Source organism: Bombus impatiens, unplaced genomic scaffold (genome assembly GCF_000188095.3).
Source record: "Bombus impatiens unplaced genomic scaffold, BIMP_2.2 scf_0049, whole genome shotgun sequence".
NCBI classification, from domain to species: Eukaryota; Metazoa; Arthropoda; class Insecta; order Hymenoptera; family Apidae; genus Bombus; species Bombus impatiens.
In genome coordinates this window covers 50,031-77,356 of record NT_176468.1, presented here as the reverse complement: position 1 = coordinate 77,356, position 27,326 = coordinate 50,031, and the positions used below count along the sequence as shown (strand labels likewise).

Below are 27,326 nucleotides of genomic sequence, written 5' to 3'. Positions count from 1 at the left end.
TCCAGCTACCTCTTTATTTCGCCTCGATTGCAGTGCAAACGATCCGTTCTGTTTTCGCAGGAACTTTGCGATTGTCCTTTGTTCATCCGTTCGAATGGTTTGCAGTATGAATAAAGCCCCGTTTACATTAGGCAACTTTTGGTCCGACGACTAAGTAGATCGACCTTAACTCGTTCAATTAAAAGGTTTACGCTACCACATCGTTATTCGACATTTTGTTGTTTAATCATGGATTAATGCAGTGCGTAAAAAGGTTGTACGCGTATCCTCGGCAATTGCGTTAACACTAGATAGTTAAGCAATTTGCATCATGGCTCTACTTAAGAGGACTGGTCCCAATCACCGCGCGCGGTCGGTCGTAGGTGCAATAAATGACGTCCGAATTCTCCATGGAGTTTATCGAAAATTTACTGTTCAAAACGATTGATAGACAATGTTACTTCGCAAACATCGCATCTTACATTCTTGACAACAGAGGAAAAAAGAAAAAATTGTTTATTTTAAAAAAAAAACAGAAATAAGGAATTAAATCATATTATTTCTCGTGGAATTCTTTAAAATGGTCAATGCAATAAACTGATATAGGCGAGATGCTGACAAACGGGTCAAACGTGATCTCTCACATCTGAAGAATACTTAGCGACTGAAATAAAAAGCATTCGCAGCGCGCGTAACAATCCGCGCTTGGTGATAGAAGACAGTCATCCGATTGCGTAATAATCATGCGACAAATGGTTTAACACGAAGCTATTTCTACCAAACCAGTCAAAATGACTGGTCTTTAAAAAATACGTAATAATAGAATATTTTTATATTTATCGATTTATTATTTTCTTACAGAAGCAATTCCGTTGCAATTCCGAAAGCAATATCGTTGGTTTGTACAATCGGAGCGAAGTTAGAAATAAACATATGGTTTTTTCTAGTTGATTTTTTCACGACGTGAAATGTGGGTGAAAAAATTGGTGGTTTAAAGAAATATGAAACAGTATCATATTTGTTTTTAATACAAACACAAGCTATGATTGTTTTCATCGAAAATCGAGGATCTTCCGGATCTTAGGCGAACAAATGAATTGCGTCCGACCGAAAGTTACCTAAAATAAACGGAAGTTAAAGGAGACACGTGTTTTACCAACGAACGCGTCTGCGTTCTGTTGAAATTGCGATCGGAACGCGTTGTCTATGAGCGTCGATTTTAGCACTTTACCCGTCGAACACTTTTCATGTTTGTTTTTCTTTTTGGGAATTTTATTTTCATGGATAAATAAATATTAATCCACTAAAAGCCAACGCTGCGCTAACAAGTTAACTGTCACGAATTTTATATATTTTGCCCTGGAAGCTGCAACAGCTTGAAATATATTGCACCGTAACATTTATTCTTTGCTAAATACTATACTGCATTTACGTATTCTTTTTCACAATGTTACGTAAATCATTCACATTGCTGAAAATTTCTTAGTCCATAAACATTATCTTATCTTATTATTATTAATCATCCGAAAAAAATGTTGTAACACGTTACACACACTAGTAGCACGATATTCCATTTTCGAATTTCTGATTCACAGATCTTCGGAAGATTTTCAAATCCGTTATCGTACGACAATATTACGTCAAAGAAAGGCTAATCCGTAATTAAATGTTGGAAGCGTAGGAGAGTGTATTTCTGTGTTTCTACGCTATCAATCTCACTACGATTGTGTAAACTTTCGAATAGAACGTCCTACTTGTTGTTAGAACTTCGCTTGCACTCCGGATCACCATGTCTTTCGAACTTTTCCAATTACAACACCTTCTAAATTCTAAGCCAACATTCGAGATTCAAAGCTAATCAACGCTTCAACGTTGTATGTATTTCGTGCAACAGCACAACCGTATTGCACCGTAGTTGAATAGCACTTTGCAAACCTGGAAGTTAGAAATAGAAATTAGAAATTATGAAAAATATTTTGACAATATTCCATGCAAAGAACGTAGGTGCAAAGTTTTAGAACCTGCAAACATCTGAAGTTGTTAAAATTATTCCACATAATATGAAAATTATTCGTTACTGCATAAGTATTGGATTGGCAACTAAGTGATTGCGGATTTCGTCATTAGCTGGTATTGATAAAATCCGCAATCACTTAGTTGCCAATCCAATATATCAATACACTGAGTGTATCATCGCGTATTACTGATCTGATCATTTTGTGAAAAATATTTGTTGCGTCCATGTATGCTGTACACAACGATAGTAATATGGAAATAAAAGCTATCAGCATAGCTTACTAAAAATATTTGTGTTGTCTCTTCATTTAATTTTATCACTCTCGATTGCAAAGAATTGATGATTTTTAAAGCGTTTACTGATTTGGAACGAGCATAGTGTAAAAGGACAGAGAAAAGAAGAAGGAGAAGATAAAAGTTTGCAGTATGGAAGAAATTAGAAATAAGCGAAATAGTAAAAATCGTAAAATGGTTGGAAGCAGACGAATATGAAAGGGAAGATAAATTGATACAGAGAGTATAGAGTGGAAAAATGGTGCTTTTATCTTTGATATTGTATAAAAAGTGACGAATGTCGAACAATCGGCGAATTCGACTGGTTTATTTGATATTTTTTCGAAATGGTATTTGGCTTCTGTTTTCGATTTGACGTGCAGTCAAAGGTAATTGCTTTGGGGGCTAGCAACAAGTGTAGAACGAGAACTTACCTACGAGAATTTAGGATAGAAATTATTTTATTCGCAAAATTTAAGCAAGATAACATGTACAGACGAAATAATATTTTCTCTACTATATAATCTACCAATTTATTCCTTGTAAATGAAAAGCCAACATTTTTAATTCTAAGAGCTACAATAAAACTGTAGCTTAATATTACATAGATTTCTCATATGAAAAATACAATTACAAGAATGAAAAATTCCCATATATATATGTAATATTTTAAAAATACTAAAAAGTTTTAGAGTCGTGACATACAATTTCTAAACAAAACACATAGATAAAAATACCGGAATACGATAGATTTCGGATAAAAATTCAGAAAAGCTGCAAAATTTTTCAATTCAATACTAGGTTTCTAAGCAATAGTCATCTAATAAAAATGATTTCACTGCTTCATTTTTCCATTCCACGTTTCATTTACTCTAACAGTGAGACGCGAAGTCCTGCTCGTGGAAACTGACTTGCAACGTCGTTCATCTCACAGTTAAGTCTCTCTCCCTTTTAAGAAACTAGGCGAGGTGAATTGCAAATACCTTCATTATTCCGCGTTTTCTTTTATTCATCGAGGACAGCTAATTTTTCCAAGAGAGTCGTTCGTCCTGTGAATCGATCGAAGCATTCTCTTTTTCAACGCTCGACAAGCCACAAAGAATCTCCCGTTACGTATTATTATTATTAAATTAACCATTTATCATATTCGAAATATTCCACTGTTCACGGTTAATAGATTCACGATAGATAAAGAAACAAGAATGTTAATGGAATCTGAAAAATTTCATGAATTTTATTGGATTAATAGAAAAGTAATGATTCTGTGTTAAATGGTTCATTTAATCGATCATATGATATCTGTTTCTTCTGATTGTATCATCGCTTTTGATATCTTCGTACAAGCTTCGTAAAAAGAAGCTGATTTCCATTTTAAAAGCATTTAAAAGCATGTTGTCCGATTTTAATCGATTTATTAACCCTTCAACTCTTGTAAAAATATTATTTTCTTAACATTAACTTTACCAGGCCTGGTCAAAATTTAATTAAAAATTCTACATTCGCTGTTATTTATTTTGTTCGTCTAACTTCATGTAAATCATTATATTAAGAAATATTGAGAAATTGATTAATCGGATAATATAAGAATGTACATGAAGTTAGACGAACAAAAGAAATAACAACGAATGTACAGTTTTAATCAAAATTTCGAAGCCGTACACTTGACGGGGCCTGGTAAGGTTAGTGTTAAGAATAGTTATTTAAAAAACACATCAGAACAGATGTAAAAAATTACGAAGAAAATTCTCCTCCTCTTCAATTCTTTCATAAGGTTATCCCTCATCTAAGACACGTCAGGATAAAGGTAAAAAGTTACACAGAAAACTTGTTGCCCCTGCAACCCTCACAGAAACTTATTTCTTACTTAAAACACACGAGCATTTGAAAAAAGTTACAAACAAAATCTTCCACTCCCTTAATTCTCTCATAAGGTTGTTTCTCGTCTAAAATAAGTCAGGGCAAACGTAGAAAATATAAAGAAATCCTGTAGAATATTCTATCAACTCGTTGAAAAAAATGATTTCTTATTCAAAACACGTCACGACGGTGGTGTTGTTAAAAAATTAACTACGTTGTACACAAGTTCGCGCGAGCACGTGCGCGGAAAGAAGACGAGGAAACGTGTCACATCGCGGCTATTTTCTTGGCTCGACGACCTTTAACGGCGGCAACAAGCGACGTCTTGAGGGCTTGTCGGCTGTTTAAAAGTCACGAAGGCTAGCCAGCATCCCCCGTGCGGCTTTGCTTCGAGTGTTTACCCTATACGAGAATCGTTATACGCGAAGAACGTGTGTTCTTTACACTCTTGATAGCCTCCGAACGAGTATTTTCTTTCGCTTTGTATCTCAGAATGAGTCGAGTGAAAGAAGCGTGCGCTTGAAACCTGCATAAGATTTGAGAAATATTCCGATACAAAGAGTGAATCGTTAAATACAGAAATGAAAGTCGAAGGGATGAAAACGGGATAGTTTCTTATTTTATTTTTTACTTTTGTCGAAATATACACCCCTCGTCAAAAAGATAACCCAGGTGTGTTATCTTTAATTTCTCAAAGTTTTGCAAAGTGCTATCTTTAATTTCTCAATAACGCGTGTAAAATTTTTCGTCTGTAACGTGTAATATTAAAACATTATGAGTTAAGAATATGCAGTTCGTTGAAAATAATTAAAAATGTTATGAGGTTTAGTATGTAAGAAAAAAAATTGTTTTATTTTAAGAACGAAATGATAGCACATGTACAGTAAAAAAATAATAAACAACATAAATTACTTATCAAACATATATACTTATTTAGTAATAGATACGAAATAATAAACAACATAAATTACTTATCAAACATATATACTTATTTAGTAATAGGTACGTTTAATAATAGGCCCTGAGAGTGTGCAGGCTACAGATGCATTATCTTATTGAAAGATTTGGTCAGTTCCAGAAATGCGTTCTGCATGATTATTTATTTGTTCTTTGATTAAATTTATGTATCGGACACTATCCATTCTCCCATCGATGAACTTGATACTTGTCTTGCCGAAATAACCGATGCCGGTCCAAACCATCACGCTGCCTCCTCCCATTTGTCGTCGAATTGCTGACATTGTCTCTTTTCTTATGTCATGAAAATAATATTGGAACCCATCAGGACCATGCAACTGAATCTTCTTCGTCTGAAAATAGTACTCTTCTCCATTTCTTTTTCGAATGCATTCTTTCTTTTGCAAAGCGTAAACGTTCTGCTTTGTGTTTCGTTGTTAACGAAGGTTTCTTTTTCAATTCTAGCTTCTTGATATTTTTGCAGGATAGTAGAACTCGACGAACACTTGAAACACTGGCACTAACACTAGATTTTTCAATTATTTGTTCCCTTGTTAACTGCGAGTTAGAAGCTACACGCAAAATTGCCATAATCTTCAACATTTTTTAAGAAATTGTGTATTACTTTACGACATCTTTTTATTACTTTCGATATTTTTGCTACTGATAACTGTTGCTGTTTTAGTTTAAGACTTTGCTTTTTTTCAGACTCGTTTAACTTTTTTCCGCGTCCCATACTTATAAAGTTATATAATATTGCACTGTAATCTTTACTCGTTGATAGATCATGAACTACTGAGCAATTTCTAAACATATGAACAGAGTGTGTTATCATTTCGACCTTAGTATGGAATAGTTTTTCTTTGTTACACAATAAACCTCATAATATTTTTAATTATTTTCAACGAACAGCATATGCTGAGCTCATAATGATTTAATATTATACGTTACAGATGAAAAACTTTACATGCGTCATTGAGAAATTAAAGATAACACACCTGGATTATCTTTTTGACGAGGAGTGTATATATTTACACCGTTAAATATTTTATGTTTCCGTGGGAAAATTATAGAAATATTGGTTGGAAATTTTGTTTCTTAGTTGAGCTAAAGAAGGCCATTTTCCTCAATTTCTACGTTTGACTGAAAGAAGAGATTGTGGACAATTTTTTACTGAGAAATATATATATTTACGTGTATCCTGTTGAATATGTATGTGATATATTTTGTACAAATTTTGTGGAATTTCTCTTAGTGTCAAGTTAAAGAAAGATAGTTTTCCTAATTTTCATATTTGGTAAATAATAAAATTCTGAAGAGATTGTGAATAGAAAATGTTTTTGTAGCGTTAAAGAACGGTAATTATTTTATTCGCGTCCGAAGAGGACGATGAAATGGACAAATTTCCTGAAATCCGACAATTTGTTCTAGTGGAAAATATATTTACAAAGTTAGATAAACAATATGAGAAACATATGCCGCATAATAGTGAGAAATTCCTAGTTCCTTTCATTGTAATAGGGGCAATTCGCCTGGCGGCATGCGATCAAAGGCAAATTCTAATTCGCAAATTACAGGCGCCTAAAGGTATTCGTTTTAAAGCAGCTCAAGGAATTAATCCGTTAAACCGACGGAACGGGGCTAACGAAATTAGACGGAATTAATTTAACGACTTACGCTTCTCCTTCGGTTAGTCGCCAAAGTAAATCGATATTCGCAAATTTTACCTCCACTTTCTCAACGCCAAACGGACCATTCTCTTTTGTTTCTATTGTGTCATAGTAAATCGATGAAACAGCAACGTCCGTTTTTGATCGTAAGAAGAAAACCGCTTTCGTACAGACTTCTGCACTTCTGTTTGTAAATATTGCAACTCTTATAGAAATTGAAACAAACCAGAAAAATCATTAGACTTATCTTTATAAATATCAATTAATATTTATGAAAACATTATGATTCTCTTTACGTCTTAAAGCGTAAGCTGTGAAGAATTCATATTTTCTATGTTATAATTAGCTTCCAGTAAATGATAGAGTTGAACTCTTCTCTCGTTTATATCTCTCGTTTTTTTCTCATTCACTGTGCTTGCACCGAATTTTTTCGCATTCGTACTATTGGATTTTTTACTATGCTTATTATTCTCTACTTCCCTACAATCCTCTAGTATCCTACAAATGATTTCACGAGTCATATTTAAATTTCTGTAGATTTTATTGAATTCGTCGATTCTGTCAATCGGGTTCAGATGAAAAAAATCGTACGCCTCAACTTTTCTGTCCGAATACTTCCGTAAACTGATATATATATATATATAGATAATCTAAGAAGACGAATAAATTATTATTATCACTTGGTTCATAACATTTAGACATAGCTAATTTTAATTAGGCGCAATTGATTCGATTGTAATTAAATTACATTGAAAATATGTGAGCGAGTGTGGTATATATATTTTAAATTTATCATACAGAGAACAAACGAGTTTCTCCTCGCAAACCCAACAGCTAGAAAATTCGATAGCATCCTAGAAAATGCACGTTTCCGCGCCAAACCTTGTTTCACAATTAAAACTTGTCTCGTTCGTGGGACCCGTTAAAACCTAACCTAATTAACGATCGAAACTTTCCATAATTTCGAACGATCACCGTGACATCAGTTGTTTTCAAGCGTTGTATTATATCGTAGCAACGTTTCTGCTGATTTCTTACTTTGGAATCAATTCCAGTTACTTTTCCAAAATCTAAAAAAAAAAAAAAAAAAGAAAAAGGAAGAAGAAAAGAAGAGTAGGGAAAAAGAAAAAGAAGAATAAGAGGAAGAGGAAACGAAAGAGCCTATGGGGAGAGCGAGTTGTTTCGGCGAAAATTAAAAAAAGGAGGGAGAGAGAAAAAAAGGAAATAGACGAAACGTTCCTCGACGAAGCCACGCGGGACAAAAGTATTGCACTGACCCGATTCAATCGTCGATGTTCTCGTTCGAGACGAGCTTAGGCTACGTATCCTATGAAACAATGGACGATTCTTCAACCTGTTAACCGGGCAAAACGAGGTACAGATCGTTATTTGGTTTTACGTATCGTTTTGTTTCTCTTCAAACTAATTAGTATTATGTCCGACGCTTTTATCACCGTGTGGTACATCAAATTCAATGTCCATAGCAAAAATTAAGAAACACTCGATTTTTATCGACGTTAGAAATTTCTATTATATGAATTTAGATATTTAAACAGCTATTTTCAAAAGTCGAAATATTCCATATCCATATTTTACAGCTTGGTTTTTCATCCATTTATGAAAAATTGAAAACTGCACAGACGAACGGAATACATATAATACAGAAATTATCTTTATAGTATTTAGTAAAATAAAGCTGCGAGTATATTCAATTTCTTTCATTCTATTCCAGTTTATTCGTAAAAATGTACATCGGCGTGAACATGCTATTCATACTACGTATGATTGGATTAACCGATCGAGTAATAGTACAAATCTAGAAAAATAGCATTTTCATGTATATATCGAAGAAGTAACTTTAATTCTTTAACTCAAATCGTACTAAAACATTTCCTTTCAGCCATCAAATAAAAGCATAAAATATACAAAGATTGATATTGTAAAATATACATCGTAGAATAGCGTTTGTATAATGGAAATGAATTGAGATTTTACAAAGATTGTGTGCGCTTAATCAATTTCTTCCTAAAGACTTCACATTGGATAGAGATTCTAGGCAAATGTAACGAAGCTGACGAAGTTTCTTGCTGATGTTTCCTTTCAATCCCTAGACAATTCCGAAGGACCAAATTAACCAAAGTTCAAGCTGGCGAAAGTTAACATTTGGCCAGTGAGAAATACGAAGAAACTTCAAGAAGGAGAGCTTAATTTTTGCTTAAAGATATTATTCATGCAAGTTGCAGAATAAATTTAGAGAAATCATGAAGTATCCTAGACAGATCAGGATTGTTTAAAAGCTAAATTCGTAAGTTTAAAGCATCGCCCGATGGCACGCGAATCGGGAAAATATTCTACTGCATTATACTTTACAAACGTATACTATTTAGCAAGTGAAATAGCTTGCCACGTAAAATTTCCGATTTGAATAGACGCAAAATTGCATAAAGCTGTGACCTGAATTTGCCAAAATGGCGTGTTGTTTCGAAATACCAGGAAAACGTTATCTTCCCTATACGCTGCTGATATACTGATACATACTATACCGAATCTCTAATTTTGTTATTGTCTACGAATACAATAATCTGATTTACCACGTTTACGTTGATAATTTATAACGGAATTGAACTTAATTCTACATTAATCGAAATTTAATGAACATTATGTAGAGATTGTTTATATCAGAGTACGTTATGGGAAATCAATTTATGCTACGAATGTATTCAACTGGATGTTTTGAAAAAGAGCATTAAAAATATTCGATTATCTTCAAAATATCAGCGTCGCTGAATTTCTTACTTTGTATCGATATCAACTGATTGCGTTGATCGATTATGCAAACGAACCTACGATTAATCGATATCACGAGAACGTGTTGGATTATTTCGAACCAAATTATTCTATCATCTGTTAAACAGAAACTTTTCTAATCTTAAAATTGTAAGTTAATAAAACCAAGTCAGTTTCAGTTCGATCGTTTTTAATTCTTTCACGTGTAAATATTGTGAAATTTCATCTTCATCTACAACATCGCTGTATAATATTCGTTGAAAGAAATTGAGCCGAAGAACAGCATGAATCCAACGGTTTTGATCTTATGTATTGAAAATTTACGGGACAAGATTAACCATAAAATTAATCCTTCCTTAATCCTTGAATTGGAAATTTCAATTGCAAATTCGCATTTTTATGAATCCGAATCTAAAGATAGAATTAGAACAGATATTTATAGAATATTTTATATATTTTTGCACATTACATTGTGAATTCTATGCATCTTGAACTACCGTTTTTCTTCTTAAATCACAGACAATTTTTAAATTCCAATCTTAGCATTCAACACAATTTTACTACTTTTTCTGTATCGCGTTCTTTTTATCAATAAAGTTTTTCAAAAAATATATATGTGAAGAGACACAAACGTGAAGAAGAATCGAAGAGAGTAACAAGGTTCAATTTATTAATCATCATTTTGTCTCGCTAATTATCACCTCTGTCGTCATATTCCTGTTCTCGGATTTATCAGCGGTGCACAAAATGTTCAAACAGAAATTACACACACAAAAACGTCCAAGAATGTCCATAGCGTATTTCGAAAGTCCCCGAGAGCTTGTTCAGCGAGGGTCAAAGGAGAGATTCGTAAGCTTAGCGACGCGAAGAAGCTGTTCCCGTAAGATAAAGCGATTTAAGTTCGTCAGACGACGGCCCGCGTTTAGGCTAGCGTTTCTCACGCTCGTTAAAACTTGCTAACGGAGCTTGAAGGACTCACGAATCGCGTGCACGCGGTCGAACGGTGAAAATCGAGGGAAAAATCGTCGAACGACCGAGTAAGTCACGGTACGTTGACTTTTTCCAGGTGAAGCTCTGGCTTCCGTCAAAGATCTCTACGCTCGTTAGGTCTACGTTTAGTATATTACTACGAATATTTCTTGGCAACGTATCATAAACTTTTCGACGTAAACATCGAAATAAAATTTATGAACGTGTGATTTATTCTTGGTCCGTTGGCGACGAATGATCTATTTGAATGACACGGTGAGACATTTTGTTCTGGTATCATCTTATCTTTCATTTGATATTCACTGTTAGTTATCAAGATAATAATTTACAGAATTAGCTCAACTTATTATTGATTTTTCTATCGAATGAAGAATCTGAGTTACGTAAATACAGTTTCTCGAATTCTGTTACTCGTAAATTTATTAGTAATGGCGATCTCGTGTTTTAAGGATTTTTCATTTAGATTTTAACGAAAATCTGGAATTTTCACGAATTGCGTGATGCATGTCTTTAACAAAATTCCAACTTGCTTCCTGTAGCTTTATAAATATGCGATGCGTGCGGTACACAAATAAACTCAACTCGAATTGCTGCATGGGAAAGTTGGCGATGTAAAATTTTACCCTTTTATCGCGTTCCATTATCGCACATATCGTGATATTACGCTACATCGTCGATCTACAAACATCGTTTTTATTTATCTAACGAGGTAACTGTGATAAACTTGATGTAATTATCCGCCTCTTTCGTTAAATTCTTCCAAAGCATACTCATAACAAATTATAATAAAATATTCTTGTTTTTCAACAATAACGTTTATTAAACTCTTAACAATTAACAACAAATAACGATTAACCACGACTAACGATTAACAACGATTAATAACAAATAACAATTAACACTGACTATCAAGAGTCAATAACACGTTTCTCTGATTGTATTGGCTTCGCTTAACCTTTCGCACTTTGCAGCTCAGAGCAGAATGAATTTTTTGGTTCAGAACCAAACAGTTTCTTTCCTTTGTTGTTCCCCGATATCCCCACTACGCGCGCGTTTATTAGAAGTCCGCGACGGTTACCGCGTATGCATTCTTCCGAATAGTCGGCGAAAGAACCGTAGGAATATCGATGGTACATTAGGCCTTTCGGCCTTACGCTTTGAAAGTATAGCGCTTTGTGTCGCGAAACCGTTGGAAATTTTGTGGTCGAGTGCCGCCACATACGCAATACAAACCATTCTACATGCAATTATTTCCTTAACTTTATCGTTTGGCATCTATTGCACGATAGATATATTTTATTTTTTTTTATGTAAATTACAATTCCAAAGGTTTTCCACGGTACGGATCCTGACGATCACGATACGCAATCAGTTGCCAACCCAATATACAGGGTGGTTGGTAACTGGTGGTACAAGCGGAAAGGGTGTGATACTACGCGAAAAAAAAAGTCGAAAATATGGAATAAAAATTTTTCGTTTAAGGCTTTGTTTTTGAGAAAATCGACTTTGAATTTTCGCTCGGCACGCGTTTCACTGTTTATCACCGATTCTTTATTCACCGTGTCATCTCTTAGCCGGAAACTGATCGCAGATAGTCGGTTTCTTGCAACGAAAAATCAGAAAGTCGTAACGCGCCTAAATTCGCGCGTGTTCTACAGTGGCGAGATGGAAGGGAAAAAAAAAAAAAAAAAAAAAAGAGGGAAGGAAGGGAAAAGAGCGGGTGTCCAACGAACGCAACGCGCTCATATTTCATCATCGATACGCAAGCGACAAAAGCCTGGCTCCGTGATCTGTCACGGATAAGAAGACTATTGAGAATCGAAGCGAGCGGCATTTCTATGCGAGCTGCTCCCTTTTGTATCGTCATCCTTCAATGTGCACGCTCGATAATAGGATTTTTCTCTTCCTTCTCTTTTTTACACCCTTTTCGAAGGCACACCAGAGAAGGCAAGGCCAGAGAATACAATTTCTAAGAGAGGGTTCAATGTTTTTTGGAAAGAGTGCATTTTTATATTTTTGTTTAAAGCACGCACGACCGTGTCCCTCGCTAGAAAGAGGTGGATACTGCTGAATTCTTTTTTTAAGCCTGCTGTTCCTCTTGAGTTTGCACGGCTCGAAGTGAAAATTGCGTTATAGTACTTACACGGCGTATGCTTCACGAATTTTTTGTTTCGCGCCTTCTTGTATAGGATACAAGAAACTTCGTTGAATTCTTCGTGCAATTACGAAGAGCGTAGAGATTTGAGAAAAAGAATTCTAGCGATAAAAAGGGAATAGCCCATACAGTTGCAACTACGTTCGTCGCGTGCACGTGTACAAAAACATAGAAATATTTTTAATATTTCCGCATTGCAAAAATTACTTTGCGAATGGAACAAGAAATTTTATTAAAGAGGATCATCCTTTACGATTAAAACTAAAAGTAAGCGAAACTCGTATGCTCATAATGCAATACTTTCGCAGAGGTAAAAAATTCTTTGTTAGTGCTATGAGGTTTTTGTAAAAGTCGGCGAAAACTGACAGTTTTTACAGCCAGTGGAACGACGATTGAAACTTTCCTCAGTTTTATATGAATCGCCATTTGAATTTGCATAAGATCCCAGAGATACGTACAATAGTATAGCGTACAATAGCGATCGATTTCACTTGCAACAGAATATACGTATTAATGTAATTCAGTTTTCAGATTTCGTTTCATATATAGTGGCTAAAAAAATATTTGCACACCGTTGTCTTATCATAGCGTCTATTAGGTTGTCTGAAAAGTTTCTTTCGTTTTATGAGGAAATAGTAGACGCACAATGTTTTTTGTTTTATATTATTTTGTCGAATTACGTACGATCCATTTTGTTCTGTTGAGATAAACACCGCGACATTTCACACACTTGGTTTCACGTTTGTATGAAGGTGCACCGTTGTAAAAAACACGTTTGCGAAAGAAGGACACTTTTCGGACAATCTAACACATACTAAGTAATTAGATCTAATTATATAAGTATAATAACTTCCGTATGAAAGTTCCCTATGATTCCTTTTTCCTACGAAAATATACTGTAGAAGCTAAAAAATAAATAAACTGTAGATTTTTAGGATTTTTATGCAATCTCATATTTTTATTTGCTATACTAAGGAACTAAAGAAATAGAAGCTACATAAAAATTTCCTTAACTGATAATTACAAGAAGTATTCCTCTTTGAATATTTTATGTATTCATTATACTACATGCAATCTGTGAAACTTTGCACGTTTAAATTTATTATGGATGCATACAAATACGCAATCTACTGACAAAAGATGTTCTATTAGAAATGAATGACACCTATGTGCAAGTACATTTTGTAGCCATTGTAAGTTTTTGCCAATTTTTTTGTTTGAATAGTCGATCATGCAAATTTTTATATGTAACCGACCTTGCGATCTCATTACACCGTGGAAACTACTATAAAAATGGTCTTTCGAATAAGAATCGGAAGGGTCGTGTGCGCTTGACAGGCTGATTTTATCGCGCATCGATCTTAATGTTTGATGCTGGCTTATTATCGGGTTGCACAAGCCACTTTTACCGGCAATGCTGAAAGTAACGAGGATTTGTGGAGATGATGATGGCGGGCTCGCGATATTGGGATACTAACACGCCTTTTGTGATTTATTGCGTTTGTAATATGGAAGTTTCTTGTTTTTGTATCGTTTCTAGCCAATGATTCTCTAACCAATGGCATAAAACTGTCGTATAAATAGGAAATGTACGTTTTGGCTATTTTTCTCGCCGATTGCAATCGACCGTTGGGTTTCGATTCTGGAGTTTCAAAGATTTATTCAGATTTTACGGTCCAAAATATTTTCTGTATTTGTCGGCAATGTACGAATATAATAATATTATAATATGAAAAATAAGTTTTATCTAAAATTGACTTTTCCATTATTAACATAAAAATGATACAGAGATAGGAAAACAATTGAATATTTTTAGTACGACAAATACATGGAAAATGAAAATCTTATTTTAGTTACAATGATCTAACCATCATCGCTAATCACTATCATTGTATTACAGTTAATAATCGAATTTACATTTTATTTCATAATCTCGCAATTAGATTTATTATCTTAGAATCATTTCTAATTTCATGGTCTATAATTTACATGTACATTCTTTATGATTCTTTTATATAATACAAAATTTCTTTTATACTATAACTCTTCGAACCTTTCCCAACTGAATTCTCCCCATAACACTAGATTTAACCACTAAAGTATAAAGCTTCTATCAAAGGGATGAAAATAAGAGACATATGAAAAAATATATAATGCAACGAAGAAAACGACCCTGCAGCCATACACTCTGCAAATAATCATTCGAGTCCCAAGGATCTCTAAACTTGCTACGAAACGCGCAGGAATCTACAAAATTACTATAAAAATTCCGGAAATCTCTATGAAAATTTCGACGTAAAATTTCAAAAATCTAAAATCCCTAGAAAACTCCGGTGAAATGTATGAAATTTCTGTGGAAAAGCGGAAATCTCTAAAATTTCTATGAAACTCCTTCCTTCTAGGAATCTATAAAATTTCTACGAGAACACGAAAAATCTAAAATCTCCACGAAACTCGCGAGAAATCTACGAGATATCCATGCAGAAGCCAAAAAATCTAAAACTTGTCTGAAAAACAACGACACGTTAACCATTTTATTCGCTGTGACAGCGGCGATATTAAAAAATCTCCAATGTTGAAAAGAAATTTTTCATTAAAACGCTACATTATATCCTGCATCGTGCGAAGATACCACAGATATTTGTAATCAAAAGATGTCTCTCGCTAATAACTACCTTCCGTTTCCCTCGAAGCGATCGCGCAAGTCGTCTGAAATCCAAGTGCACGGTAAAATTAAACGCGCGACACTCGCCGAAGCAAAACACGTTATTACCCTGGGAGCCATCAGCATCATACTCCTCTAATTGCCTCCGCCTTGTGAACATCCTCAACCGGAACGTGCATCCGCATGTACTATGCACGAGCATCGATGTCGATATCGCGACGATGAAGGTGGCTCGTGCACCATAATTGGCCCGCTAACTCACACGGTGTTTGCTCATAAAGGAGTCACGAGGGCTGAAGTTAGGTGTATTCCAGGGTTCTCGTTGGTGCATCGCGTTAATTATGGTGGAACGTGCAACTTGCATCGATCCGACGATTTCAAGGGAGTTGGCCAACTGAATTCGACGGATTGATGATCTCCCTTCCCGTTCAAATCGATTCATTAAGGACGTTGATTTTAGAAGAGAAGAGACGAAGAGGGGGTCCCCGATGCTTAATCGACCGTAATTAATACGTTTGACTGACACGTGAATTTTACATACGATTACTCGCGTTAATATTCGCACACGGCACTATCTCTGCATTTGTTGCTTACGAAAGGGGATGATTTATATACATCGTGTTGATCATTCTATGAGAACATGAACCGTTTATCGTGCATTCAAAATATATGAACAGTATCTTTCTAACAATAACGTTTGATTGAAGGGAAGAATATTAATCTTGATTGTAACCTTTGATACAAAAATATTATTTTAATCGTTTTAAGAAATTTAGTGAAAGACGAATGATTAGCGTGATAGTGAACGTGTTAAACAATGCATCGCGCGTCACGTGTTCCTGACCCCAATATATCGAGAGCGCTGCATCGACTCTTTCTTTGAGACCGTAGTCCAAGGGGGAAAACAACGATGTTTCGGCCTTTTACGTTTGAGAGCGCCGTTTGGTAAAGGGGAACGTTCGATTGGTGTACGCTAGAGTGCTCGGTAATTACCTGTGTAGGGTGAAAGTTGGTTTCGATAATGGAGACATTCGCGCTTCGAACTAGAAAATATGTGCGGCGAATACATTGATTCATGAAAGTATTCGTATTCTTGTAGGCAGCTTTTACGAATATTATATTACTTGTATATATTTATGAAAAATTTAAAGGTACAAAAATGTACGAAATACACATAATATTACGTAACAATATAAAAATACTTATATGAGATATGAAAAACGTACTCTACTCGTTACAGTACTTAGTAGGTAAAATTTTCCAAGTTACATTTTTTAAATTATTTTTATAAATATATAAGGTTGCATAAGTATCCGCCGTCTAATTATATGTGTTATGAATTTGGAATTTTAAAACGTCACTAGCACTGTGTCGTGACTTGTTTAAAGTTAAAAAAATGGTCATTTCGAAATGAAAATATGTACATATATTAAGAGATTTAAAATTGCTTTGTTTTTAACATCGTCAAATAATTTTACCATTATTTAGCACAAATAACCAGATGAAATTGATTGCTAAACTTTCTAAAAAATATCTTCTTTTTTGCAATCGCATTGCATCTTATGAACTAATGATATACATACATACATGCGTTTCTATACTTTTTCTATTCTATTCTAATATATCTATTCTAACGTACTACGTATATCTACTTTTTGGAAAGTTGGCTGGACTTGACTTGGAGCAGATTGCCTCTCTACAAACTTGACTCAATGGATAGTTAGCTACAGAATTTGATTTACTGTCAGATTTTGTGCAAGTTAAACTTGGCAGAGACTAATATCAAAGTGTACTGTAAACTAATATGGTAAACTTAGAAGCTAATCTCTTTTAAATCCTTTGTACACCTATATATCTTTATAAATAGAAAATTATAAAAAAGAAGAAGTAATAAATGATTATTTCGTTTGAAGTTTTTTTTTCATGCCTCTGCTTTGGGTCATTTATAATTTTCATGTTATATCATTGAATTGTTTCTTCGCGAATATCATTAACTTTCAACGAGAACAATGATCTATCTGATTTCCTGTTAATGATACATACAATACTTCTCCTCTACTTCTCTTTTCATTACAAGTAGACATAATCTTTGCGAAAATATTTTCAACAAAAACAAGTAATGCGTATAATCTCGTGCTACTCGTTTTCTTCTTTTACGTTTGATTAAAAACTCAAACGACTGTTTCGTTTTAAGCGACATCGACAATTAGACTACTATTTTGCCCCAAAGTACCGCACATATGTTATCAAATATCTTGTACAGCAATGTATAAATTACATATGCATTTCATAATTAAATTCACGCAAACCACAAATTATCAAAACTCTCCGTTTATTGGGAAACCTACCGACAGAATCCCCAGAGACAATCCTAAAAATATTCCAATATTTACCACTGTGAAGGCATCAAAGGCTTCTATCGAAGAAGCCAACTCTAAACTATATTACAATCGACTGTTCTTCAATTTCCTGAGGATCGTGGCAGAACCAAGAAAACAAAAAAAAAAAAGAAAAAAAAGAAAAAACAAAAAGAAAAGGAAAAAGAAAAAGAGAATCTCCACCCTTCCTTCCCTAGAGGAAAAAGCAACGAAAAGGGACCTTCAACAAGTCGCGAAGAACCGGTGGAGTGGTCCCGGAAAAGGAAACACTCGACTCGCGAGTATTTTGTTAATTAACATCGAAGCGACGACAGGGTTGGAAAGCAACGTCGAACGAGAGGCAGAAATCCAACGTTAGGGATGGGATCCAAGGGAGAGGATCCAACGGACTAATCCACTTGGCCGATGGAAAAGCGAGCAAGGGAAAAGCCGGACCAGCAATTTACCGTATTCACCGTGTATAACGTAATAGCTTGGCCTGACTCCAATAAATGAATACGAGCGAAGCTACGCGCGAGCAAAACACGCGATAGAATAAAAAGCGAAACGTTATTTCTACGCGTCGGTCGATGAAAGTCTCGTCTCCACCGTACCGTTCTTTTCTATTCTTTTCATCCTTCTCTATTCTTTTATTCTCATAATACCCTAACACGGGATACTGTAGTTCATTTCGTCACCATAGAAGGATGCGTTACGCGATACAGATAAATTTTAGTATCTTTCGATGGGAGGTAGCTTTCTCGTTTGGACATTTTCTGGCTTCGGGTATTCGCGCAATTTATCGCCACCGGAGATGTACGGCGTAAAAACAGATCATTGCTGCAAGGGTTTTTGTTCGATAGTATAAACAAACGATATATAGTCTACACGGGGAAACTGAAAGTTGCATGATGGGAATATTTTTTGCCGGTGTTTGAGGTTTTGTTCCATTTCGTGAATGGAGATGGTGATTTCAGGTTAGTTGTAGGATGTGGATGTTATACTAAAGTAAGTAGCCAATCTTTTGAGTGCTCACTAAAGTAACCAAATACAGCCGAAAAAGATCTTTACCCTTTTCATAATTGGAACTCCGACATTTGTATTTCACGTATATTGAAGGTGATGGTAACGATTTTACGTTAGTTACGCGATATGGATGTTATACCGAATAAACAATTGATTCTTTGAGTGCTCCTCTAAGGTAACCAAATGTAATCGAAGAAAACTTTCTAATTTTGTCTTTTTATAATTTCCACTCCAATGTATCTATTTCATATACATGGAAGATGTTGGTGGTGGTGGTGGTTTTAGGTTAATTATGATGGTTAAATATAGATAATTAAAGTAACCAAATATAGTGAAAGAAAATGTTTTTTTTTAACTCCCTTACCCTGAAAACCTTCTTTCTATAATTTCCACAAATAGGTCGACAAAATTGTAAAATTCACCCCGTGAAGTATTATATAACTAAAGCAACAGAAAACGGTAGAATTTTCGCGAGTCGAATACGTAATCAGAAATCGATAAATAATATTCAAAGGTGTGAAATGGAAGGTTTTAGGGAAAATTAGACGCCATTATCGAAGGAACTGGAATTTGCCCGACGAAAGAATTGTTGCGGCATTTTCGTTGAACACGTTTCACCGCTACTCGCTCGTCGAATAGATCAGAACGCAGCGCATCAGGAATTTCAAATGGTTCGCGGTGAGAAATTCATCTTGCGCAATCTGTTAGAGATGATGAGTTCTAGATGGAGGATTTTCGATACCAGTCAGCTTCCATTTGGACTAGTTCAGGTAGACGATTAGAAGGTAGTCTATCAAATATGAACCATCCTAATTGTCGTATTGTAGATTCAGTTCAGAAGATCATCCTGAACGTTCAGTTTATTCTGTCCTATAATACTATTCTACTATCTGGAAATTATATCTAGATTAGGATTCTGCCCTCTTGTTGCGTATCAAACGATCCCAGATGAAAATCTAATTGTTCGATGAGACTTAATTTAGATTAGATTATTACGTTTTTCTATTCTGTAATTTTTCTGTCTCATTTCTGGATCGTAAATTCTTCGTCTTTCTTTCATTCTGTAATCTTGTAACATACGCTTCACCAAAATACCTATTTTTATTCTGTCGAATTGTGACTCCATACACAACATTTACATCCAAGTTCGTATCGTATCGTTTTTGCATTTTTAGCGAACAATTTTATTAGATTTTACATTTTTATATAATTTATAAGATATTAAAATCTACTTTTTAATATTTTATCCTATCCGAGGTTTCGTTACCTATACACGTATTGTTATTCTTGACAGAATAAAATAAAATTTTGCTTAATGTGTATGGTACTTAATTTCTACGAAAAATCTTGATTTCTTAAAACAGATGTCGATCAAGAAGAGCTTCGAAGCTGTCGTTCTATGCAAAGGTAGCACGGAAAGATATGACAAATCCAATTTTATCGATTTCCTGACTCTTATGTCACTTGATAGCTAACACGAAATATTTTAATACAAAGTAGTTGGAAAAGGATATAATTTGACACTTTCGAAGATGTAAGACTTTCGAAACGAATAACATTGTGTCAGTTTATCTCGGTTAGACTAGTCTATGTATTCTAATCTGTTCATATATATTTTAAACGTTCAAGAGAATGACATAAACACGTACATATTTATTTCTCAAAATCGAGCGGAAAGACAGCTTTAATATGCAATTGGTTGACGATATATTGAATTTTAATATTGCTCTTCTATAAAAGACGAGAAATGACTTATCATAGTTTCAAAATCATTATAATCATACAACAGATTTATATATATATACATACATCTTCAAAGTTTTCATCATATGATCTCATCATCCAAAACAAATACACGAAATGTAGAATTCGTGGCATTATCAGACTCTGCAGCATCCAACTCGCGTGTTTCTCACGGCAAATGGAACGAATATTAATATTTCAGAAACTGTTGTCCAATTTGCGGACTAGCGTTACGGAAGCACGCGAAATACGCCTGGAAGATTTGTTTAAAAATGTAAACGAGCTTTGCATACCAAAACGTTACGATTAGCGCGCGATAGAATTTTCTAGGGAACTACGTGTTGCATTAGAAAAGATATTGCCGTAAATGATCGTGCAGAAAATGCGACCTAAATCTTCCCCTAAATGATCTATGCTCGTTCTGAACGAAATGACACACGTTGAACAGTTGAACAAATGATGGATGGTGAATTTAATGCGTTAAAATGATTAGATCAATGTCCGATAGATATTAAACAAGTGACTCAATGTCTGTCTTTTGTCTTCTATTGCAGTGTTCATTTTTACGAGCATATTTTATATTTGTCGCGTTGAGAGAGATCTTAAAATTTTTATTTAAGTTTAATTTAAAATAGAATAAGTTTTAATTTAAAATAATTTTAAAAACACGTTTTATCTCTCTAGAAGAACGATTGTAAGATAATTTTTGTATTATAATATTCTTTAATATCCTAATTAGAATAATAAATGAAACAGAAATACAAGAAATTAATCGATTTAGATTTTGAATAGACTAAGTTTCGAAAAACATTGTGCAAGAAAATTTCACGAATATGGGAGTTAAATTGAAAAAGTGACACTGAAAGTTTGTATAACAGAATAGTATTATAATTTTATTCATTTAAGAATTCCTCATTTCTGACGCCTTTTAAGAATGTTTTCGTTAAAGATATATTCGGAAATATTTCTGATTAATAAGATCTACGAGTCGTAAACACATTAACACTGTTGTTTTACAACAATTTGTACAATCTTCACTTATTGCGAATATGCAAGAGACATGTAAAAATCAAGTGAAATCGATTTCTATTTTAATCTGAACTTCCTTCGCCAATTATTCCAAGCATCGCACGTTCCACAATTCTTTTATCTCTTGTGTGAGAGCAGAACTCCCTAAACAACCTCGATCTTACCATCGTAAGAAGGTCATTAAATTAGATTCACCTCGATAACGAAAACTCTCCGATCCATTCACGAAATCGGATTCGACGAAAGTTTCGTAGCACGAAGTTCCTTTAGTACTTTTCGACTCTGCACGAGTCTCACACGTAATCGTTCGTAATCGTTTCCCGGCCGAACTCGAAGGGACGTGTGTTGACCAGGCGGAACTTCGTTGCTGTTGTACCGTTTTCCATCTCCGCCGTCTCTCTGGAGACTTTTCCTCTAATAGCATCGGCTACTACTATTAGTCAATCACTACATTTCCAAGATAGAAAACTTTTATGTTATATCAAACTCTATGTTTTACATAATATAAAACATATATTATTTTATATGTTTTATATAACAAAACATTTTGAAATTTCATTAGCATCGCATGAAACCGAGACTGTTACGGTTATATCGATCAAATTTGAAAGCAATCTGAAAATGTATATAGAAGTTACGAAATATTCATTGCAAACACATACCTGGTAATTAATTAACGATATAAATGGCCATAATTAGGAACATAATAAATGTTAAGTACGATCGCACTGAAAGTTAAGGTTTATTAACATAATGACTGATGTTTATTGAAGTAATTGATCGTTTAAATACTTCTCGCTGCGAAATATCTATGCGTATACATGTGTGAAATATCCTGCAATTTCCAGACTAGTTGCAAACTGTGATAATATAATCGTGATGCCTCATACAACACGTTTGACATATTCACAAAAGATTTCTAGAAGCGATCGAATATTATTGTGAGCACTTGTGTGCTTCTGATACTCTGTGAGACGAGTAATTGTAACGGCGAGATATTAACATGTATGCAATTGGTAATTTCACCGAAATCTTAGAACATAAAACACGAGACTGTGTTTGAACTAAAGCGACGAATAAATTCCGACAAATATCATTAGTCATTCCGTTAGTACATTCGTAATGCAACAAAACATGATTTAAACATGTCTGGATAACCACTTAATGGTTAGGAAGATGAGTTTTCTTGCGAGATCAAAAACGTTCCCACGACAGCGTTTGGAAAGCTGCCAAAAGGTTTTCAAAAGCTGTAAATTTCTTCGCGTCTAATGCATCTCTGACATAGAAATTCACGTCTAAAAACAATCGTCGGTATTTCAACTACCAAATATATTTTAGTCTTCGCGTGTACTTTCTAGAATAATAGCAATGTTTTTGAAGTCATCGATGAGGTCACGAAATTGATCATTAGGCTAGTTCGACTATTTACTCATTGATTATTTCTAATAGCAAAATTATTTCTCTCAATTATTTTCCTACATATATATATATGTATAGTATCAGCCATAAGCTGACAGAATATAGCGAGGAAACTAATTAATCTAGATCTGAATACAAAGTTTACAAATGAAATGAATTAATTGCCTATACATATTCTTGCACTTGTATTAAAATTCTCTCATTTAAATCATCGTATTAGATAGTAATTTTGCTTTTCATTGTAGATTTGCAACAGATTATTCCTAAACACATATAATACGATGCCGACCATAATCATTAGGCTGTGACGTTAACTTAAATCGTATACCTTCCACTGCTTTCGCTTCTCAATTATTTTAGTATTAATTTTTATTCATATTGCCTTACGATGTAAAATACTAAACGAAGAAAAATTTGTTAGAATTTTGCTACAACTGTAACGAGTAAATAGGTAATCCTAATGCTTACCAATAGCCAGCAGTATGTACGTGTGTGTGTGTGCATTTTAATGTACCTTAGAACGAACTAATGTTACAATTTAAAAATTTTTAAAATTTAAAATTTAAAAATTTAAAAATCGTTTTAGCATATCCTACTATATTCGTCATCCCTTAAATCGACAAGAATATTCGACGTTGAAGGGGCTTTGCACTCGTAAAAATCACTTTTTCAAAACTAATCCACCATCGTAAAAGTCCATAATGTCCTCCTGAGCGAGCGTGCTAGAGGTTTATCTCGAGTACAAGATCGCGTGGCACAGCTCCCAGGAAACCAATAGCAAACGTTAAACGGGATGGGTTACAACCCTCGTTCGAGCCGAATCGTGATCAAATACATCTCGAGCAAAGGCGCCCGTTCAAAGGGGCGATTTCGCTCGCCGTAACCTCCGTGGAATCTCTGCGGTTAACGAGCCCGGAAACCGATGACACGAACATCCCCACGGAAGACGCGTTAATTAATCGATGTAATTGAATATTGTTCGCCGCAATCCCCTAACGTGTTCCACAGACGTTTTACACTTATCGTGTAAACCTGATTGCACACGTGACCGGTGAGTTTGTTTGTCGTTGATAAAGAAGAAAGGAGAGAGAAACGAGAAAAAGGAACGGGATGGTATACGGATAAATAAAAAGTCGATTGAAGAAAGGGAGAACATTTAATTGGACTAATTGATGTTATGTAATTTTCTATTGTATTATTTAATACTGTAATATTATATTAGTATCATAACAAAGATTGGGAAGAAAAGAAACTTAAAGGGTAAAAAGGAAAGGGAAGAGAAGGAAGCAAAGGAAGATTTCCTCCATATTTCATATACTAATATTATAATAAAACTTGGAAGGGAATAAAACTTGGGAGGGAAAAGTTTAAGGGGGAAACGGGCGGAAAGCAAAGAATGCAAAAGGAAATCTTCTGCATATTTCGTATGTTAATATTACGATAAGAATTGGGGGGAGGGGGGCCAAATTCAATGATGAAAAGGGAGGAGACTACTTCTAATTATTAGTTTGTCATCAATTTGTACACTTTGGTAATATTCCTATACCGTTACTGTACATCGACCAAAATATTAGGTTGTCCGAAAAGTTTCTTTCGTTTTATGAGGAAATAATAGACGCACAACGTTTTCAGTTTTATATTATTTTGTTCTGTTGAGATAAACACCGTGACATTTCACAGATGTGGTTTCACGTGTTGTAAAAAACACGTTTGCGAAAGAAAGACCATTTCGAACAACCTAATACATGCTACAATACTTGAGGATGCAGCAGTAGCAAGCAGAGAAGTTTCCAAGACAACGAAAATTAGCGAGATCCGTTCGATTTCACTCGAAAGTAGGAAATCCACGAGGCGTAATCCACGGCGATTATCAAAGTCAATTAGCGCCAACGGCAAGAGTCCATCAATAAGCGAGAAAGAATCGGGCCGTGTAATCCTTGACACCGTGCACCAGCTTAATGGTTTAATTTATAACCCTAACTATTCACCAGAAATTTCCACCCCTTCGCTGTGAAACATCCCAAGAGCGATATTTTAACGTGAGGACGCGATTCACCGCAAGAAATCTTCCCCTTTTTCGTGCTAAAGATTAAAAAGAGAAGGAGAAATATACGTCTTCTTGAATCATTGTCTTTGACGTGAATTTATCGGCGAGGCTGAATGGTGAATTCACTTTTCAGCAAGCTAGGTTTTGGTGTTTAAAATCTGCGAGCTTCGTTTGCATCGAATGGAAATTAAAGGCGTTACATATTCATGCCCTGTTCGCTGCTTCTCTTGTAAATACGCACCCTCTTTCGCTGTACTTTGTACGTGATTTTTTTTCTCTTCCGGTTCCTCCTTTTTCTCTTTGTTTGTTGGCTTTTAGTAGATTTCTTTTAGAAAGTAGAATAGCAGGGGTAGATAGACGTTTCGCGGTTCTTGCTTCTAATTGGCAGTACTGGCGAGCTTTTTGAATGTAGATTGCGAAATTGTATTCTGTTTTTCTGCTTTTGCTTATTTCTTCACTTAAGTCAATTCGTTTCGTTTGGCAAAGTTATGATTATTTTATGGAATAGATAAAGAAGAAGACTAAAGCGAGAAGAATTTACAAAGAGCTTTCAGTTATGATTCTTCTACATTATACTTATAGTTCTGTATACTTATATGATGTTCTGCACGAGAATATTCCGTAATTTTGAGTTATAATAGAATGTATGAAAAGCATCGTTATTGCTTTCAAGGGTTTATATGAAAACACTGAAATTTTAGTACTGTGTAATTGATTAATCTATTTTATGTAACTATATCGATCATAATCGATTAATTTATTTCACATGTAGATATGCATGGCTAGTCTATGGTAAATCATATTGTAGCTAGAGAAAATAATTTTGGCAAACTGAAGAATCCAAAGGAATCTAATAGATGTTGACTCACAATCCAGATCTAATATATCAACAAGCGATGATTAAATAATTTTCTGCTAAAGATAAAGAATTCCAACAAGAAAAAAAGGAAAAAAATGCAACTATAACGAAAACACTGAAGTTCCAGCAATTCGAAAGTTTTGAGAACTGGTCCCTAATCCTATTTGGTGGAACCAGAAAGTGAGGCTAGATCGTTTTAGGTCCATCGTATGTAAGTTCCAAGCACAATGCACGTACCAGTTGGAAAAGGCAATATTATTCCGTGAGAAACGTCGCGGTAACAAAATACCGACCCATTCGACTGAAAAACCAATTCGTACTCCGTTTCTACACATGGTCCACAGTCAGTTGTGTTTTATCTTGGACGTTGGAAAATGCTTCATTCCAAGATAGCCGCGTGTACGGCGAAAGAAAGAAAAATAGCAATTGCCTGGTGTCCACCTTTCCTATCCAGCGATTCCGGAATCTGATCTCGCGCTACAATGCGCTTTAAGCTCGTTTCAAAAGCTTAACAGCTAGCTTCATAATTCTTCTCTTTTGATAACCACAACCGACGTTCAAGAGTTTCCAGTCGGATAAAATTTCGTGTAACTGGTTTAAAAAAGTGGCTGAATGTATATTATATTTAAGGATTCTTTATATCTGAATTCAGAGATAGAATTATACAAATATTCTAAATGAGCGTGATAAATAAATAAATATTCAGCGTGATAAAATCATGCATTTCTTCCAATAAAAAAGAATACTATTGTAGTATCGGGGGAAAACCCTGGGTAATTAAGAAGGTCTATTTGACCATGGAACATGTGCGTACCAGGTATACAGTGTAGTATCGGGGAAAAACCCTGGGTAATTAAGAAGATCAACTTGACATGGGACATGTGCGGGTCAGGTATGCCGGAGCCAGGGTATAAAAGGCAGCCGTGAATGAATTGGGAAGCTTTAGTGTTGGCAGTGTGGTAGGAGAATGTTTGCATTGGGAGTGGTGTTGTTAGCGTTGTCGAGTGTGGTCGGCGTGAAAGAGAGCAGTTGTGACGAGAGAAATTAGTGACAAACGATGACTGCGTGCATATAAACTGACGAAGCATCATACTTGATTTTGTGTTGGCGTGAACGATATTGAAATAAATCTGAGGTGTAAAAGTATTGTCCGTAATAATTGTAGCTGCTAGCTGTAGGATGTCGCTGATAGGGTACTGCTGATTTTCTTCCGTTTTTGATGCGTAGAAGAAAAATCGGACTCCGGTCGCCGGGATTTGAACCCGGGTCCCGAAGGTTCGTAACCTAAGATGCTAACTACTGCGCTGCTGTCGTCTGACATTAGTGTCGAGTGGTGGTATTTGCTGTTGAGAGCCGCCACAAGTCATACCGTTAGCAAACCTATTAGCACCCTAATTAGTTTTTCCCACACTACTGCTAATGTGACTCTTGTGACGAAGGTAAAGTATCAAATTTAACGCGATCCAGTCGTCGCTTCCTGTACAAGATACGAGGATC

At 34.9% G+C, this 27,326-nt stretch overlaps 2 long non-coding RNA genes across 2 annotated transcripts; one reads left to right on the top strand and one right to left on the bottom strand.

The window, feature by feature from the left end:
* Positions 1-509: 509 nt before the first annotated feature.
* On the bottom strand, positions 510-26,432 carry LOC112213805. The gene is made up of 4 exons (XR_002947720.1): positions 26,422-26,432; positions 22,355-22,364; positions 21,505-21,507; positions 510-683 (listed from the first exon to the last, which is right to left on the bottom strand). It is a non-coding gene; the product is annotated as an uncharacterized LOC112213805 (long non-coding RNA).
* On the top strand, positions 5,835-26,668 carry LOC117152306. The gene is made up of 3 exons (XR_004462648.1): positions 5,835-5,927; positions 21,534-21,537; positions 26,655-26,668. It is a non-coding gene; the product is annotated as an uncharacterized LOC117152306 (long non-coding RNA).
* Positions 26,669-27,326: the final 658 nt, after the last annotated feature.